The sequence below is a fragment of the Sapajus apella genome, unplaced genomic scaffold (genome assembly GCF_009761245.1).
Source record: "Sapajus apella isolate SASKATOON/1434 unplaced genomic scaffold, GSC_monkey_1.0 scaffold34, whole genome shotgun sequence".
In the NCBI taxonomy this organism is placed as follows: domain Eukaryota; kingdom Metazoa; phylum Chordata; class Mammalia; order Primates; family Cebidae; genus Sapajus; species Sapajus apella.
In genome coordinates, this window is record NW_022436974.1 from 17,133,578 (window position 1) to 17,151,123 (window position 17,546).

A 17,546-nucleotide genomic window follows, 5' to 3' on the forward strand; every position below is an offset into this window, starting at 1 on the left:
AATAGACAACTCTGTTCAAATAGTGTTCGTTTGCTAAGTGGTTCACTGAAAAGAGATTGAATTGCTCACAGACATGAGCAAACTCCTTTGGGTTTCTTATGAAAGGAATACTGGAGTCAATTTATAAGACAAAGTGTGGAACATAAAGTAAGTAGTAAGTAACCAATACATATTTTTATGGATTTTGTTGGGCTTCTAATAAGAAGTGGACAAAAGTTTTGTGAGGGTAGCACGTACCTAATATAATGAAAGTTTTGGTTTTGTAAAAGCATGGAGAAGGAGATAATAGAATCAGGCAAACCAATGAAGCCTAGGATTCTGTACTTCCAACACAACCACTCTAATGGCAAAAGTTGAAGATAGAGTCTGGCTGGGCAGGGAAGACTGGAGACCAGCTACAGGCAGCAATGTGGGGGAGTGGTTGATGTTATGGAGATCCAACAAGGCTTGTGAGTGGGGCCTAGCTGAAGAGTGGAGGATAGTGATCGAGGAAGATGGGACAGCCACAGATGCAGGCTAGACAGGTGATATGAAGCAGAGAAGAAGGGGTGCAGGGGAGAAGGGGTAATGGACAAGAACAGACAGATTCCTGGCCTTTGATTAAATGAATAAAGCACATAAAGCACTTAGAACAGTACCTAGCACAAAAGGTCCTTGGTAAGTACTGGCTCTTCTCTGTTTTAGCCCACAGCCTCAAATCCCTTCAATGACCAAGCAAATCACAGAAACAAATGGAGCAGTCAGAGACTGTGGAGAATAGAAAGCACATGGCCATTTACAGGGAGCAACTGCCACATGAAGTCTGTGGGTGCCAGGTCATTTTACAAAATAAGATGGAAATTTGTACATGTTTGCAATTTCTAAATACAGGCAACCAATTTTCAAAAGTGCAAACACTGTGTCTGCCAAAGTATGTCTAGTCCATAGGCTGCCTTTTGAGAGATGTTGCCTCAAAGGAACTGGCTGTTCCTGAGCAGGTTCTGCAATCCGGGACTCGGCCACAGGGGAGCAGGATGCCAGAACTGGAGTACAAGGTTGGGACTTGATTATAAGAATGAGGAACTAAAACTGGGACACAGGGTCAGGACAAGAATAACAGCTAGCTTGACTTAATGCTGAATCACCTGAACTACTGAACTAGGGCTTCTTAAATCTTTCTGAACAAGAAGAGTTTGGGGCCAGACCAGAAACGAGGTTAAGCTTACTGGTAGGAGCCAAGTGACCCCAACACTGGAAAGTAAAGGGCTCTGGAGAAGAAAACAAAGGAACGTCTTAAAGGCACCTACATCCACTATTCTCTCACTCTTTCTACCTTTCTTTACTTATCAAACAACTATAACAGTGTATGTCTAACATCGTTTTAGGCACTTAACAAATTTTAATTCATTTAATCCTCATAACAATCCTATGAGGTGTAGGTACCATTAATTTCTCTATTTTACTGATGGGGAAAATGAGTCATAAATAGGTCAATTGACTGGTTCATGGACTCACAGTAACAGGCAGAGTCAAGAGTCAATTCAAATAGCCTGCTGTAGAGTTAGAAGTCTTATTTAACTTCTAACATGATGCCATATATGCTTCTTTCTTCCCTCCCTTGTTTTCTGCCTGTCAGCTTGTGAACATAGTTTCCTTACTTATTCCCCTGATACGTACAGATTTGGATGAGAGACAACTTGTCCCAGAATCTTCAATACATTCAGGATAGGGATCCATATCCATACATACATATATATATATATGTATGAAGGAATCTTATGCCCCAAACAAATCTCTTCACCATAGCCACTGGTAAAGCAGGTGAACAATGCTCTCAAGAAGTAGTCTTGGATCACAGAGGTTGATTTTGTAAGCAGGACCACTTTCTTGTGGTAGATCTATATTGTTTCAAAGCCTCCTATTAGGGTTCTGGTGGCATAAATGCCAGATGCCCTCATGTAGAAATAATTTTATCAGTAAGATCTAAGGGTCTTGTGTAGACATGCTCAATTCGTATCCCAACTGATTAGCTAGTAACATCAGTTGCAAATAATAAATTCATCAAATTGTTCCCATTCTCAAATTTCAAATACAAATATCAGGTTTGTATCTGATTTTGAGTCCTTCAAAAATTTTTAAGCAACTTTTTATTAATTAATTGAGACAGAGTCTTGCTCTATTGCCCATGCTGGAGTGCAAATGGAGTCCAGTCTTGGCTCACTGCAACCTCCACCTCCCCGTGATTCTCCTGCCTCAGCCTCCCGAGTAGCTGGGACTACAGCCGTGTGCCACCACTCCTGACTAATATTTTTTATATTTTTTATGTTTTGTTTTTTTAGTAGAGATGGGGTTTTGCCACATTGGCCAGGCTGATCTTGAACTTCTGATCTCAGTGATTCGCCTGCCTCGGCCTCCCAAAGTGCTGGGATTACAGGTGGGAACCACCACACCTACCCTAGTCACCATTATTATGCATTTCCTTCTTAAAAATATTATCTGAATGCCAAATCTTAACAACAAAACACAGTGGGTTACATTAAGGATGTAACGATCTTTATAGGGGTTTGTGAGCAGCTTGATATGATGAAAATGTCCCAAGTATCATAATAGTATGTTCTTTAGTAATTTATTTAATCTCTATGCACCTAAATTAACCTCTAAGACAGGACTTATAATGCCTGCCTCAGAGATTTTGTTAGCTTCTGGTTGAGAGCAGCTAAAGTATTTATCATTTTTTTTTGAAAAAAAATAAACACTGATGAGGTAATACATGCTAAATTCTAGAAGGACAGTAAATATGAATACCTTCCCAGATGTAGAAGAAACATGAATACATTATCTATTGAAAATGGCAGGTTTAGCGCGAACTCATTAATGTGGATACGCTTTGGCTGTTGGCAGGGTCCCAGCTCTCCCCTTTGTTCCTGACTCACTGGGTAACCTTGAACAAATCACTGTTCCTTTCACAGTCTATTTTCTCATTCCCCAGTGTTCTATACTTTGTTTTTCTCTTTTCTTCCTCATGTTCTAGTTGTTCACATAATTTCAGCTCTATTTAATGAAAAAATGATTTCAGAGTTCCCTAGGGCATTTTAGGGATGTTGCATAAGAACATTTCTTTCTTAAAAATATTAACTGAATGCCAAATTTTAACATATATTAAAATCTTTCTAAAAAAATAATTTTATCGCAAGTAAATGTATTAATTTTGCTGATTAGCAAATTTGATTTTCGATAAAAATTGTTCTTGTGGAACTGGTTCCTTGGCACAAACTGAATAGCCACAGGAAATTTCTAGGTCCACAGGGAATTTTTATGCAAGTGTCAAAAGTACAAAATAAATTTAAAGAGACTTCTTTTTTTTTTTATTTAAAGGAAGATAAGAGACGTTAGAGCTTGCATTAATGAAAGGGTCACTGAGGCTCTTACGTGAAAATGTCTTAAGTAAGCTCTGTCTTATATGAGGTCATGGTATATTAGGGTTAAGTATGACCTTACATGTGTCATAGTCTAGCTTCTCATGCAAAGCCGGAATCCCTATATGAAAATTAAAATCACCCAACCAGAAATAAGAAGAGAGAGAAAAATATATTTTTCCATTGCAATACTCTCTAGCTTCTATTTTTTGCTCAGTCTTTTTATTCTTTCCCATTACATGTGGAATATTGTTTCATGTCAGGTACTGAAAATACTTTGTTCTTAGGGAGCTCAGGGTGATTAGAGCCTGATGGTGAATCCAGCTCCCTGAAGGTTGACTCAATCGAATAACAATGCGTTACTCTCCGGGTACTCTGCAACCAACTGATAATGCACTCTCCTCTTTTTTTCAGCAGACACTTCAGAGTTCAGTATTGAACAGCACCCTAACAAATCCCAGTCTTTATGCTTTAAAAAATAAAATTAAGCTGAGATATTTTAGAATGCTTTTTTTTTGGTTTAACTTTCTCTACTATTCATTTTATATTTTGGTAATAGTCTGACCTGTTTTATAGAAATGCACTGTCGAGAGAGATATACTTGAGAGTCATGAGTTTCAAATCTTGTTAAATAACCCAGAGTTCAATGAACACAAACCTTTCATTTTAAAGATACAGATTTTCTATCTCAACTAGTAAATGGTAGGGCTTGATCTACCATTTACTGCTACCTCATGTAATTGCCAATTTTTGATGTGTAATCAATAACTAAAAAATCAGTGGCAATAAGCAATTATTTCTTTTCTGTTTGTCAGTTACCTAGGACAGCTGCTTCAGGCTGCAGAATGCAGTAGTCTCACTATCCTTGGGTGATACATTCCAAGTCTCCTGATAGATGCCTGAAGCTGCAGATAATGCCAAACTCTATCTACATGAATTTTCCATCTTAACTCTCAGGGACTGTGGCCATAACTTTTGCAACATGGGGTGCAACAGCTAAACTAGCATGATTCTATTTTTTCTTCTTCACATTTTCATGAATGGAAGATTCAGTTTTACTGTAGATCTTAGCAACTTCAGTATACAGTGTTTTCTCTTAAGTCAGGAATTTTCATGTTTTCACTTAAAGGTAGCACTTTAGGGTTTTTCTTTGGCATATCTGAATTGTCAGTATCACTATTGTGCTTTTGGGCCATTTATTATTATTATCATTATTATTATTATTATATTGAGATTAAGTCTCATTCTGTCACTCAGGTTAGAGTGCAGTGGCGTGATCTTGGCTCACTGCAGCCTCTGCCTCCTGAGTTCAAGTGATTCTCCTACCTCAGCCTCCCAAGTAGCTGGGACTACAGGTGCATGCCACCATATCCAGATAATTTTTGTATTTTTAGTAGGGGCAGTGTTTCGTCATGTTGCCCAGGCTGGTCTTGAACTCCTGACCTTAGGTAATCCACCCACCTCCGCCTCCCAAAGTGCTGGGATTACAGGTGTGAGCCACTGCCCTGGATTCTTTTGGGGCATTATTAAGTAAAATAAGAGTTACTTAAACACAAACACTACCATACCAGGATAAGCAATTCGATCACTCAGACAGCTGCTCAGTGACTGAAGGGCAGGTAACATCTGCAGCACAGATACCCTAACCGAAGAAATGACCTACATCCTGGAAGATATGAAATGAGACAATGAGAGATTTCATCACACTTCTCAGAACAGCAAGCAATTTAGAACTTAGGAATTGTTTATTTCTGGAATTTTTCATTTAATATTTTCAGACCATGGTTGACTATGGGTAATTGAAATTGCAGAAAGTAAAACCACGAATAAGGGGGGTTTCTGTTCCAAATTGGATGAGTCATTTCTGCTTCAGAAGTTTCATTCTGGGGACCAGGAAAGGGGACAGTGGCTATCCAGTATCTTACAACAGTATGTTATTCATATAACAGTATGTTATTTATATTGTGATAGTCAAAGAACAAGAAATCAAGCCCATGACACAAACACAGTTAAAGCTTCTGCTCACCTTACGTCCCCCAACACCCAATTGGCCAGAATAAGTCATATTGCCAAGCTTGAAGTAGGGGAAGAGTGAGTATTTGCTAAGCAGTAAACTAGCGCATAAGGCCTTGATGTGCCAGTTTACTGTTTAGCAAATACTCACTCAAAAACAAAACAAAAAAACAGGTACAAAAGAAAAAGTCTTGTACTTCATATTGGTAGGTCAATGGCACTAAACAAAGTGTCAGAGGGACCTGGTTCAGCTGATGGGGGAATGAGTGTGTACATTAATGTGTGTGGCTTAGGATAAAATATTGAGAAATAAAAGAAGCATCTAGCAAGTATTGGTAGTACAACCACTTACCTACCTATAAGACACTTTGTTGTCTGAAACTTTATTCCTAGAGGTAGAAATAATAGCGGAGACAAGGAAGAAGTCTCAGGTCTCTTGCTTGGAAAACCCTCCTAGGAAAGTAAGGAAGAGAGAAAAGTAGAAGAAAAAAAGAGTTAGGTTACAAAGAATATGAGTGGGTCCTTAGTAATATCACTCATTGGATTTAGCTGCCAAGAAAGTTATTTATGGAAAAGTTATTTGAAGACAATTATAATATCATTATAATATTAACAAAATTTAAATAGAGTGCTTTCAATGTGAAAAGGCCATTGGATGCAAACACACCTATGGTTCTGGGGCCAAGGACAAGAGAGTGAGCTAAAAGGAAAAAATGACCCAAAAAAGGCTGAACATATGAGTGACAGTGAGAAAAGAAAGCATGCTGTGGATTCAGGGACATAGAGAAACAATTGAATTAGCAATGAGCTTCATTCAGGAGACTGAAAATAGGCTTGTGTCTAAGAGATGTTTTAAGCAACATTTAAATGGCCCTGCTGATTGATTCCGGCATCAGGAAGCTGAGGACAAGAGCTCTCTGAGGAGGAAGTTGCTGTATTGCAGAAGTGAGCTGACCAAGCACTTGTAGGACTGTACAGGTAGACATTAATTTCTTTGAGTCACTATGTAAACAACAGACCCTTGAGATTTAGGCTATGCTTCACTTTTAATTGGACCGTTTTCCAGAATTGCATCTGATGGGAAAGAAAGCAGAAATATGTGTGCTTCTCTGATCCATCCTGGCAGTGATTAATAATGGTATGACATTCGGGAAGAACTGTCTGATTTTAGTATGCTTATCCTTCAACAAACATGTTTTCTTCTTTTTGTGGTTTTTCCCATGAACATTGTTTAAACTATACTGTTAATGTTTTCATCTATTGGAAATGCAGTAGTATCCAAATTTTAAAATCCTTAACCTACCAGGAAACAGATTTATTTTGTCTAAACTACTCCTTTGAAGCCATAGGAATTTAGTAATAGAGGCAAAGCTATCAATATTTGTCCTGGTGTCAAACCTAGCCAATCTAAATTCATTTCTCCACTGCCACAATCAGCATAATCCCTACCCTTAACTGCTTGTTACTTTGCTTTAAAAGGCAAGAGGTGGGCTGGTTGTGGTGGCTCAAGCCTGTAATCCTAGCACTTTGGGAGGCAGAGGCATGCTGGTGAACTGAGGTTAGGAGTTCAAGACTAGCCTGGCCAACTTGACGAAACCCTGTCTTTACTAAAAACAGAAAAACTTAGCCGGGCATGGTGGTGTGCACCTGTAATTCCAGCCACTTGGGAGTCTGAGACAGGAGAATCGCTTGAACCCAGGAGCAAGAGGTTGCGGTGAGCAGAGATCACGCCACTGCACTCCAGCCTGGGTAACAAGGGCGACACTCAGTCTCAAAAAATAAATAAATAAATAAAATGCAGATTCTGATTCACTAGGTCTGGGATGGAATCAGTCTGCATTTCTAATAAGCTGCCTGTTGAGATTGATACTGCTCAGTTGTACATCACACTTTGAATAACAAAAGAGTATAGAGAGATTAGCCTTTGGTTTTATGCACAACTCTGCCAGTTCTTTTCTTAAGTTTTGGTGAAGTCACATCACCTCTTTAAGCCTCTGTTTCATTATATCTAAAATAGGCATAATGCTACCTGCCTTGAAGAGGTTGTTATGAATACTCATCCTAGTATGCAAAAGGGGCTTAATGAATGTTCATCATAAGCTTGGGGGTAAGGTGGGTGTATCTATGATAAAATAAAACGTTTATCTGATTGAATCTTGAATTGGTGAGTGAAAATGAAGAAGGCACTGCTAGATCAGGGGTTGAGCCAGTAACAGTTATGTAGGTTCATGGCTTACCTACATCTACACCTTTGCTGCTCAGGGTGTGACTCATGGACTATCAGCACTGTTATTATCTGGGATTTTGTGAGTGATAGAATCTAAAGTTCCACCGAAGACCTACTAAATCAAAAAGTATGTTTTTAACAAAAACCTCAGTGATTTGTATGCATATTAAAGTTTGAGAAACACTGCTCATAAGACAGAAACTTATTTTTTAGTTTGGATCCTGCTGTTTTGTTCTTCACTACACATATTGGCCTGCTGTTGAGACAGCTGCCCTTTTCTGAGTCTTTTACTTTAAGCAAATACACATCTGTAGGGAAAGAGCTCTATTTAATTCAACAATTGAACACACTCTGAACAACTACGCTGTGCTATTTTCTAGACCTATGCTTTCTAAAAAAGTAATTATAAGTCACATATGGTTATTTAAATTTAATTAAAATAATATAAAATTACAAATTCAGTTCCTCAGTTGCACCAGCCACATTTCAAGTGCTCTGTAGCCAGTAGGGCTAGTGGGTATTGTGTTAAACAATGCAGAGATATGGAATTGCCCATCATTCCAGAAAGTTCTGTCAGAGATGTTCTAGGCAATACATAATAAGAAAGAAATACAGAAGATAAGGGAGCTATTTTTAAATTAAGAAATGGTTATACTCTAGGTTCTTCTCATATATATATATATATATATAACCTAATTAGTGATCAAAATTATCCTCCAAAATTTTGTGTATTGGTTTAATTTCCTCCTTTTTTGAGTTGACTCTTTTCAATTCTTCTAAACAGTCAGCACTCTCCTGGAATTGTGGGGTGTGTTCACAGGGATGACATGATCCCTGTTCTCATGGCTCTTAAAAACTTAAGACTCTTAAACATGATACACATGGAGGCAAATGTCAGCAATTACTGAAAGCTTTCTTAAAAGTTCAGTGATCCATCATTTTCTTATTGTAAAATTATAAAATTCCTATTTTGGCCAGGCATGGTGGCTCACACCTGTAATCCCAGCACTTTGGCAGGCCAAGGCGGGCAGATCACCTGAGCTCAGGAGTTCAAGACCAGCCTGGCCAACATGGTGAAACCCCGTCTCTACTAAAAATACAAAAATTAGCCAGGTGCTGTGGTAGGTGCCTGTAATCCCAGCTACTTGGGAGGCCAAGGCAGAGAATCCCTTGAACCTGGGAGGCAGAGGTTGTAGTGAGCTGAGATTGTGCCACTACACCCCAGCCTGTGCTACAGAGCAAGACTCTGACACACACACAAGAAAATCCTATTTAGATTGGGATGAATTTTTAAAAGAAACGTCGAAGAAACAACAAAACACCTGACCTACTTACCCATTCACAAACCTAATTCAATTTTTTGCCCTGCATTACCCTTGCAGACAGCGGTTTGTTGGCTATCATACTCATAACTTCTCATTTACTGGGAAGCCCTTACTGAGGCTTGGCATTTGGGACTTAAAAGTGAGGGCCGGTGGGAAAATAAAACAGTTGTCCAAGTAAAGAATATGACTGGTGTGTGAAAGTAGGAATATTGGCCCTTCTTTCTTTCTTTCTTTTTTTTTTTTTTCCGAGACGGAGTTTCACTCTTGTTACCCAGGCTGGAGTGCAATGGCGCGACCTCGGCTCACTGCAACCTCCGCCTCCTGGTTCAGGCAATTCTCCTGCCTCAGCCTCCTAAGTAGCTGCGATTACAGGCATGCGCCACCATGCCCAGCTGATTTTCTGTATTTTTAGTAGAGACGGGGTTTCACCATGTTGACCAGGATGGTCTCTATCTCTTGACCTCGTGATCCACCCGCCTCGGCCTCCCAAAGTGCTGGGATTACAGGCGTGAGCCACCGCGCCCGGCCGGCCCTTCTTTCTTAGAGTAGTTTCCCGGAAAGCACATGCCTCATATGCCTGGGCAGAGAAGCCACTCTTGTTCCAAGAAGTGTAACCTGGCAGAGCAGTTTTAGGAACAAGGGGAAAATAATCCTGAGAAATGTTTGCATAGCTTCTCAAGCACAGCGCTATTCAAGGTGCAGTCTGTGAACTGGCAGCATCAGGTCTCACAGGTTAGATTGTTAAAATCGTGGGATTTCCAGCTCTTCCCCAAAGCTATAGAATCAGAATCTCTGAGATGGGACCAAGATATCTGTGTTTTTAAAAGCACCTCAGGTGATTCTTAGGCTTGCTGAAGTTTGAGAGATGCTGCTCTGCAATTTACAAGACATTTTTAAAAGCTAGTGGGGAGCTTAAGCAGCTCTAGATGCTAAACTGAAGTGGAAGTGAAAGTTAAGTAGGGAATACTGCATACAGGAAGGACCAAATGAAACATCTAAGGCACAATGATAAGACATTTAGCATGAATCTGAACCAGGGTTTAATCCCGGTGGTCTTTTTTTTTTCTTTTTAAATCACTTGGGATCTTGAAACACATTCTGTTTCATAGTCTAGTGAAGATTAGACATGTTAATGAAAATGGATAATGTAAAGTGAAAAGCACATGTTGCTAAACACCCTTGCTTATATCTGCCTGGCTCATTCTTACATATCCTAAAGTGTTCAGCTTAAATAATGCTTTTTGTAGGAAAGTGAGATTCAGGGTAGTGTTCTTATTATGAGCTTCCCCTAAAGGCTCTTCTTCCTCTCAAAGTAGTTATCACACTGAATTGCAGCTATTTCATTAATAGTTGATCTTTCTCTCTAGAATGTAAACTTCATGAGGCACAAAGAAAATATTGCTTTATCTTTCCCACAATTGTACCTGAAAAACCCTGTACATTTTTTACCAACTGGTGGAAGGCAGGCTGGGGGGAGGGAGCGAGGAAGGGAGGTAGGGAGGGAAAGGAGGGAGGCAGGAAGGGAGGAAGGGAGGAATTAAGGGAAGAAAGTATAATAACAAGCCATACTACTTCCAGGAATCAGAGAAAGGTACAATTTTGTCTAGCTCTTAAAGAATAAAAAGACATTTCTAAGCAGAGTAGGTAAAAGGCATTCCAAGACGAGGGGAGCGCATGTGCAAAGGTCAGAGGACGGGAAACTTGTATTCCTGAGTTCCGTGCAACTGGAGCACAGACAAGTAGCATAACATGAGGTGGGAGAGGTTGGGTTGAGTCTGATTGTGAAGGTCTTTTTGCTTGATATAGGCTTTGGACTTTAACATGTAGACAATGCTGGTAGCATTATCTTCTCATATATTTAGGAAATTATGATATCTGATTTCACCGGTCTATTTCTAGGACCTAGTTTTTACCTGCTGTACAGTAGGTACCCTAAAATACATGTTTAATAAAGCCAAAGACTTAGTAGTGATCACCTAAGAACAATTGACACAGGCTGCTGATGAGCCTTTTATACATTTTCCTATATCCTTACCTTTGCTCACCCTGTCAATTAGTCCACAATGCCTTTCCCTCCATTCCCACCTTTTAAATCTTGATAAACTGCCACCACCATCAGGAAGCCCCCATCAATCCCTCCAGGTCATATTAATGTCTCCTTCCTCCTTGATTCCATACTATTTCACTTACAGGAGATGGCCTAGTTTAGTAGAAAGAGAATGGACCGTGGGCTGTTTTAATTCAACCGTATAGCAGCTGGACAACAGAGGAAATTAATTTAACCATTTTCCCTCAGTTGTAAGGAGAAACAATAATAACCACCTTGCATAATGTATTCTTCAGGAGATAGGTTCATTATATATAACAGAGACCAAAATCACAATGTGTTTGCAAGATAAGAATGTATTTCTTTCATATATGATAGTCCCTAGGTTAGCTGTCCAGAGTTGGAATGTCTGTTCTCCTCCACAGGTCTTAAAAGGACCCAAGTACCTTTTATGTTCTCTTTACCACCCTTGGGGGTTGCCCTTGCACAAATAACCCAAGAGGTCTGCCACCATGATGACATGCTAAATTTCAGGTCTAAAGAAGTACAGAGATGGACATTGTTCGTCGCTCTAAATCAATGTCTGAAAAATTGTAAACATGATTTTCCCCTCATACCTCAAAGATTAGACACAAAGCTACTCCTAGATGCAAAGGGAGACTGAGCCATATAATCTTTATTCTGGGATGCTCTGGGCTCAGGAAAAAGGTGAAGGATCCCATTATTATGAAAGGAAAGGATAATACATACTGGGGAGGAGCAGTGGTTTCTACTACACAACATGTTAGTCGTATTCCTCAATGTCGGGAGCTTCTGCCCAGGAGATGCTGAAGCTGATCCATGAAGTGCTAGAAGACAGTATAAGAACCGGTCTTTCATCATTTCTGATTTCCACATTTTATATATAAAATGATGTGTCATTACAGTTGTATAAGTATGTATGTATATGAACTAGCGCATATGGGGAAGCATGCTTGCAAATATTTTATTGATAGAAACACTAAAAAATTTTTAGATACCACTGGTTGTAATCATTAGAGATAATATTTAGACATTGCTTGGCTCATAATAGATGTTCAACAAATGATGGCCATTGGCCATTGTTATGGTCCTAAATTAGTATTTATCATATTCTTCCCTATTTATTAATAGTTCTTAGCACTTGGCATTAGCCAGATAGAATTGTGCTTTACTTATCTTGAAATTTCAGGCTGAGCATGGTGACTCACACCTGTAATCCCAGCACTTTGGGAGGCCAAGGCAGACGGATCACCTGAGGTCAGGGAGTTCGAGAGCAGCCTGACCAAAATGGTGAAAGTCTCTCTCTTCTAAACATACACAAATTAGCTGCATGTGCGGGTATGTGCCTGTAATCCCAGCTACTCAGGAGGCTGAGGCAGGAGAATCACTTGAGCCCGGGATGTGGAGGTTGCAGTGAGCAGAGTTTGTGCCATTGCACTCCAGCCTGTGCATCAGAGTGAGACTCCATCTCCAAAGGGGAAAAAAAAATACTAATGCCTGAACCCCAGGAATAAAGATTCCATTTTAATGGGTCTGAGTCTGGGTATAGGAATTGGGATACTAAAAATCTCCCCAAGTGATAAATAACTAAGTTAAACCATCTAGTCCTTCTAACCTACTGTGATTCTGGAAAGGCCTTCCAACAGAAATGTGTGGTTGGGTTAGTGCGCTTATTATACAGGCAATAAACTGAGCTGCTGACTGTTAACTTGGTAACAGACACAGCTACTGCTAACAAAGCTAGCTAGCTATGCAAGGCACATGCCCTTAGGTTCGGACATGATCAAGTTAATGAAACACCCCTCCAAGGGTTGTTCTGCTGACACATGTCACCACTTACGAGTTGTAATTGGGTTGATTAAAAAGGGAGTCATGGTCTGTGCTTTAGCAGTTTGGCCTAAGGGCCCCCAAAAAAACTGAGAGAAGAAATTTGCAAGCCAAACTACAGCTGAAAACTAGACTGGGTTTGACCTTGAGGTAGCTTATTATAGAGCCTGAGGCTCAATGTAATTAGAAACAGCCAAATATCAAAACCCTGCCCAAGTCCACCAGAAGCTTCTCTGACAACCCACCTCACTAATATTTCCCTGTCTCTAAATGTCTATTGCACATATGTTAAGAAGGGCAATAACCAAAAGTTTATTTAACTTGTTTATTTGATGGCAATTTGATTTAATAAATTTATGCTTGATAGTGAAATTATCTGGCTTGTTTAAAATGAAATATTATGTTTGTGTGGCCAAGAGTGCAGATTTGGCATCTAAGAAAACTAACTGGCTCTTTTGTGAAATTGAGGAAATAACTTAAGCCCTCTGAGCCATAGTTTTTTTTTATTTTATGAAATGGAGAAAGGTGTAAATAACTCATAGTACTGATATGAGAATGAGCTGAACAATTTCATTGTAGAAATAAAAATAGCTATTTCTAAGCTGTGCTAGGCACTATTAAAATAAATATATTATACATATATTAATTTGTTGAATCCTCACAATAACCATACAAAGTATATTATTGTTATCTCTATAGGTAAGAAATTTTAAGCAAAGGAATTAATAACTTATCCATGGTCATACAGCAGATAGTGAGAGGCTTGTAATAAGAATAGCATTATACTACCCTGCCTTTCAGTAGTTGTAATAAAAGTTAATTTGCTGAGTTGTGACACTGAAGGAGATACTTAAAAGCAGCTGAGGTCAAGCATAGTGGGGTTAAACACTTCACTAATAAAAGGTTGAAGAGCCACAAAGAGAAAGAAATTGCTCCAGATTGTGGTTGACGGAGGAAATTTGCGAGTACACATGTTGTGAAAGTTGAAAGTCAAGCTGAGAAGAGATTTTTTTTTTTTTTTTTTTTAAGACGGATTCTCCCTGTCACCTAGGCTAGAGTGCTGTGGTGCCATCATGGTTCACTGCAACATCAAACCCCTGGGCTCAAGTGATCCTTCTGTCTTGGACTCCCAAAGTCCTCAGAAGAGATTTTTAAAGTACAGTTAGTGTCAACAAAAAGGGTCAAACTCTGTATAGTATTTGAAGAGATTTATTTTGAGCCAAATATGACAGCTATGGCCCTTGATACAGCTCCAGGAGATCCTGAGAACATGTGCCCAAGATGGTCAGGCTACAGCTTGGTTTTATACATTTTATGAAGACATAAGATACCAATCAGTACATTTAAGGTGTACATTGGTTCAGTCCAAAACAGTGGAACAACTTAGAGTGGGGAATGGGCTTTCAGGTCATAGGTGGATTCAAAGGTTTTCTGATTGGCATTGGTTGAAATAGTTTGTCTAAAGACCTGGAATGACCAGAAGGGAGTGCCTGGGTTAAGATAAGAGGTTGTGGAGACCAAGGTTCTTATTATTGCAGGCGAAGCCTCCAGGTGGCAAGCTTCACAGTGAGTAATAGATTATAAATATTTCTTACCAGACTTTAAAAGGTGTCAGACTCTTAGTTAATTCTCTCTTGGATCACGAAAAAGACCTAGAAACGGAAGGGGATTCTTCTACAGAATGTAGATTTTCCCCACAAGAGAAAAGTTTGCATGGCTATGTCGAATTATGTCAAAAAAATATATTTTGGGTTAAATGCTTTAATTTCTTTAAATCTGCCTGCAATCTGTCATGTTGGTATTTTATTACTCCAAATAGTCAGCTTTGTCAGTCTTCTTTTGTAATGTTAATGCTGATTAGCTGTTCCTGAATTCTAAGAAGAGGAGAAGGGTTTAATGAAGCATGTCCAAACACCCATTCCCATCATGGCCTGAACTAGTGTTTCAGGTTTACTTTAGAATGTGCTTGGCTTGAAGGAGAGGTTCTTTCAGTTGGTTGGGGGGCTTAGAATTTTAATTTTGGTTTACATTAGTGGTATCACTGTGTCTAATAAATAATCAGAAATTGAGAGTGATCTGGGACACATAGGGTGAAAGTCCTGAACTCACGCGTTTTTGTTCGCCATGGCGAATCCATACAGTTCTGCAGCAACCTCAATTCTTGCCTTCTCAGAAGAAAGAATTCCACTGATAGGCAGAGGCAGAAGGAGGGACCAAGGCAAGTTTGAGAGCAGGAATGAAAGTTCATTGAAAAGCTTCAGAGTGGGAATGAAAGAAAGTAAAGCACACTTGGAGGATGGCCAAGTGGGCAACTTGACAGATCAAGTGCACGGTTTGATCTTTTGATTTGGGGTTTTATATGCTGGCATACTTTCAGGGATTTTCATCTCTTCTCCCATGATTCTTCTCTCGGGGTGGGCTGTCCCTACGTACAGTGGCCTGCTAACACTTGGGAGAGGAGTATGTGCTGCATGTGCACATGCTCGCTTGAGGCATTCTTCCCTTACCAGTCCAATGTCCCTAGAAGGTCGTATGCCAGTTAAACTGCCATTTTGCCTCTTAAGATGCATGTTTGAGCCCGCTTTCCCAGCTCCTAACGTCTTGTCAGGAAGCTGCTGATCATCACTTTTAGGTTTTTTTCTGTCTATTGGGAAACTGCTTTTCCCTGGCACCAGTGAAATGGCCTTGTTGTCTAAAGTAACAACTGAGGTTCACTGTCTCACAGCCACAGAGAACAAGGATGTGGGCACACAAAGAGTGGCACACAGAGTTGAGGGTGGAAGTTCAATAGGTAACAGAAAGAGAATAGCTCACTGCTGCAGAAAGGGGTTCCAGAAAAGTGGGTTGCTAGATCTGTGGTGAAATGCATGGGGTTTCATAGATAAGCTGGTAAGGAGGCAGTGTCTGACTTACCTAGGGTGCAAAAAACTGGTTAGATCAGGTGTGCCATTTGCATAGGGCATGAATTTTTGGTAGCCTGCATCCTAATCTTTTATCATGCAGGTGGGTTCTCTGCCTGAGCTATGCCATGATGCCCATTTCTTTGTTCTTGTACATATGGTAACAAAGAAAGGGATGATGGAGCATCCATATTGGACATGCCTGGCTCCCAGTTAGCCCTTTTCTATTAACATAGCTGCCAGCATTCCCCCTTGCAAGCTTCCAGCTTGCTTATATATGTTTTCAGCTTGATATTTCAGTCAGCTCTTTATTAGGAGAAAAATAATTTCTTGGGCTGCTTTTTGTTAGAAGGGAAGTTTTGCCAAAAACTCTTTGCCCTATCTGCCTAAACAATTTCTTTCTAGTTTCTGTGTCACTGACCATGACCAATTATTATTTTAGAGAGCAGTTAACAGCCACCTGACCATCACCTGATGGCCACCTGACCTTTCTAGTAGTGGGAGTTGTGGCTAAGGAGGAGGCCTCTCCTGCCCTGCTCATGTCTGACAAGCTACCTACTATAACACTTTCATTCATGTTATTTGATTAATTTTCAAAATTGTGGAGGAAGTATAGCCAGGTGGAGGGAGTGGGGCATCCCGAAGACTCTCCCAGTTTCCTGATCTGATGTGCTCAGGTCCTTGACCTCTCTTACCCCAGGAATGGGGAAGGGTCCCTGGAGGCACCGTGAACTTACCTTTTGAATAAATATTGTAGACCCAAAGAGTTTAGCAGAGAAGCGATTTATTAGGCAGAAAGAGAGAGAGAGAGAAGGAGAGAGCTCCCACCCTGCTATGGGAGGGGATCCATAGGAGGAATCCATATAGGTAAAGAGCATTGGGGTTTTAACCCTGAAGTTATTCGTGCCCCATTTATGTTCTCGTCCAATGAGAGGAGCTTTTTCAAACTTCCACTGGAGTGATTGATCTTTGACTCTGATGCTGGATTGGCTACTTGGCCTGCAACAGAGTCCCCTCCTCCCAGAGCTGTTCACAGACTTTTTGAACAAAGAAGCTCACCTGGATTTTTCTACCTAGCCTGATGCATGAAAGTTAGACAAAGAACTCTAGGTTCCCAGATAGGGTGTGGATCAAGGTGTGGTGCTGAGAAACTCTTGCCTTTGAAACCACGCCCCTTGTGGACCCACATAGTCCCTCAGTTCCTGCTCTGAACAGGAAAGTCCAACTGCTGTTGGGACATGGGCGTCGATCACTCTTTAACTACTTCCTGCTGAATTGGGGCGTACAAGGGGCCCTGCAGTTGAGGTTTCCTCCAGAGGGGAGTCTTCCAGGGGTGCGGTTGATCCAGAGGCCCATGATAGAACTCATGAGCCAAGGACACCCGGGCTTTCATTTGCAGGACCATTTGTTGCCTATGGCCTCAATTCTAGAAGAAACGAATTTCACAAGAAGTTTGAAGATGAGAGGCCTGAAGGCCAGCAGTAATAGAATGGTTATAAACGGGCCTAGCAGAGGGTAGAGACAGGACAGCCAGTTGTTAAACAAGCACCATGATCCTATTTCTTGAAGGTCTTTAGCCTCACCTTTGATTGATCCCTGAGTTCTTTAACTTTAAGATACTACCTAATTGGTTTACAGAGTAGCAGCATTTTTCTCCTAAAAAGAGACAGGTTCCTTCTCTCTCTGCTGTTAGCAGATCCAGAGCCCTTATATTCTGAAGAGCCACAGAAGCTAAAGAGTTAAGCTACTTTTGCAGAGAGAATTAGCAACCTTTTTCCTGTTTATTATTTG

The 17,546-nt window shown here is 40.2% G+C and overlaps 1 protein-coding gene across 25 annotated transcripts in view; it reads left to right on the forward strand.

The window, feature by feature from the left end:
* Positions 1–17,546, forward strand: part of DLG2 (discs large MAGUK scaffold protein 2) — a 2,183,817-nt gene that overhangs the window by 1,411,321 nt on the left and 754,950 nt on the right. The window lies entirely within an intron of this gene.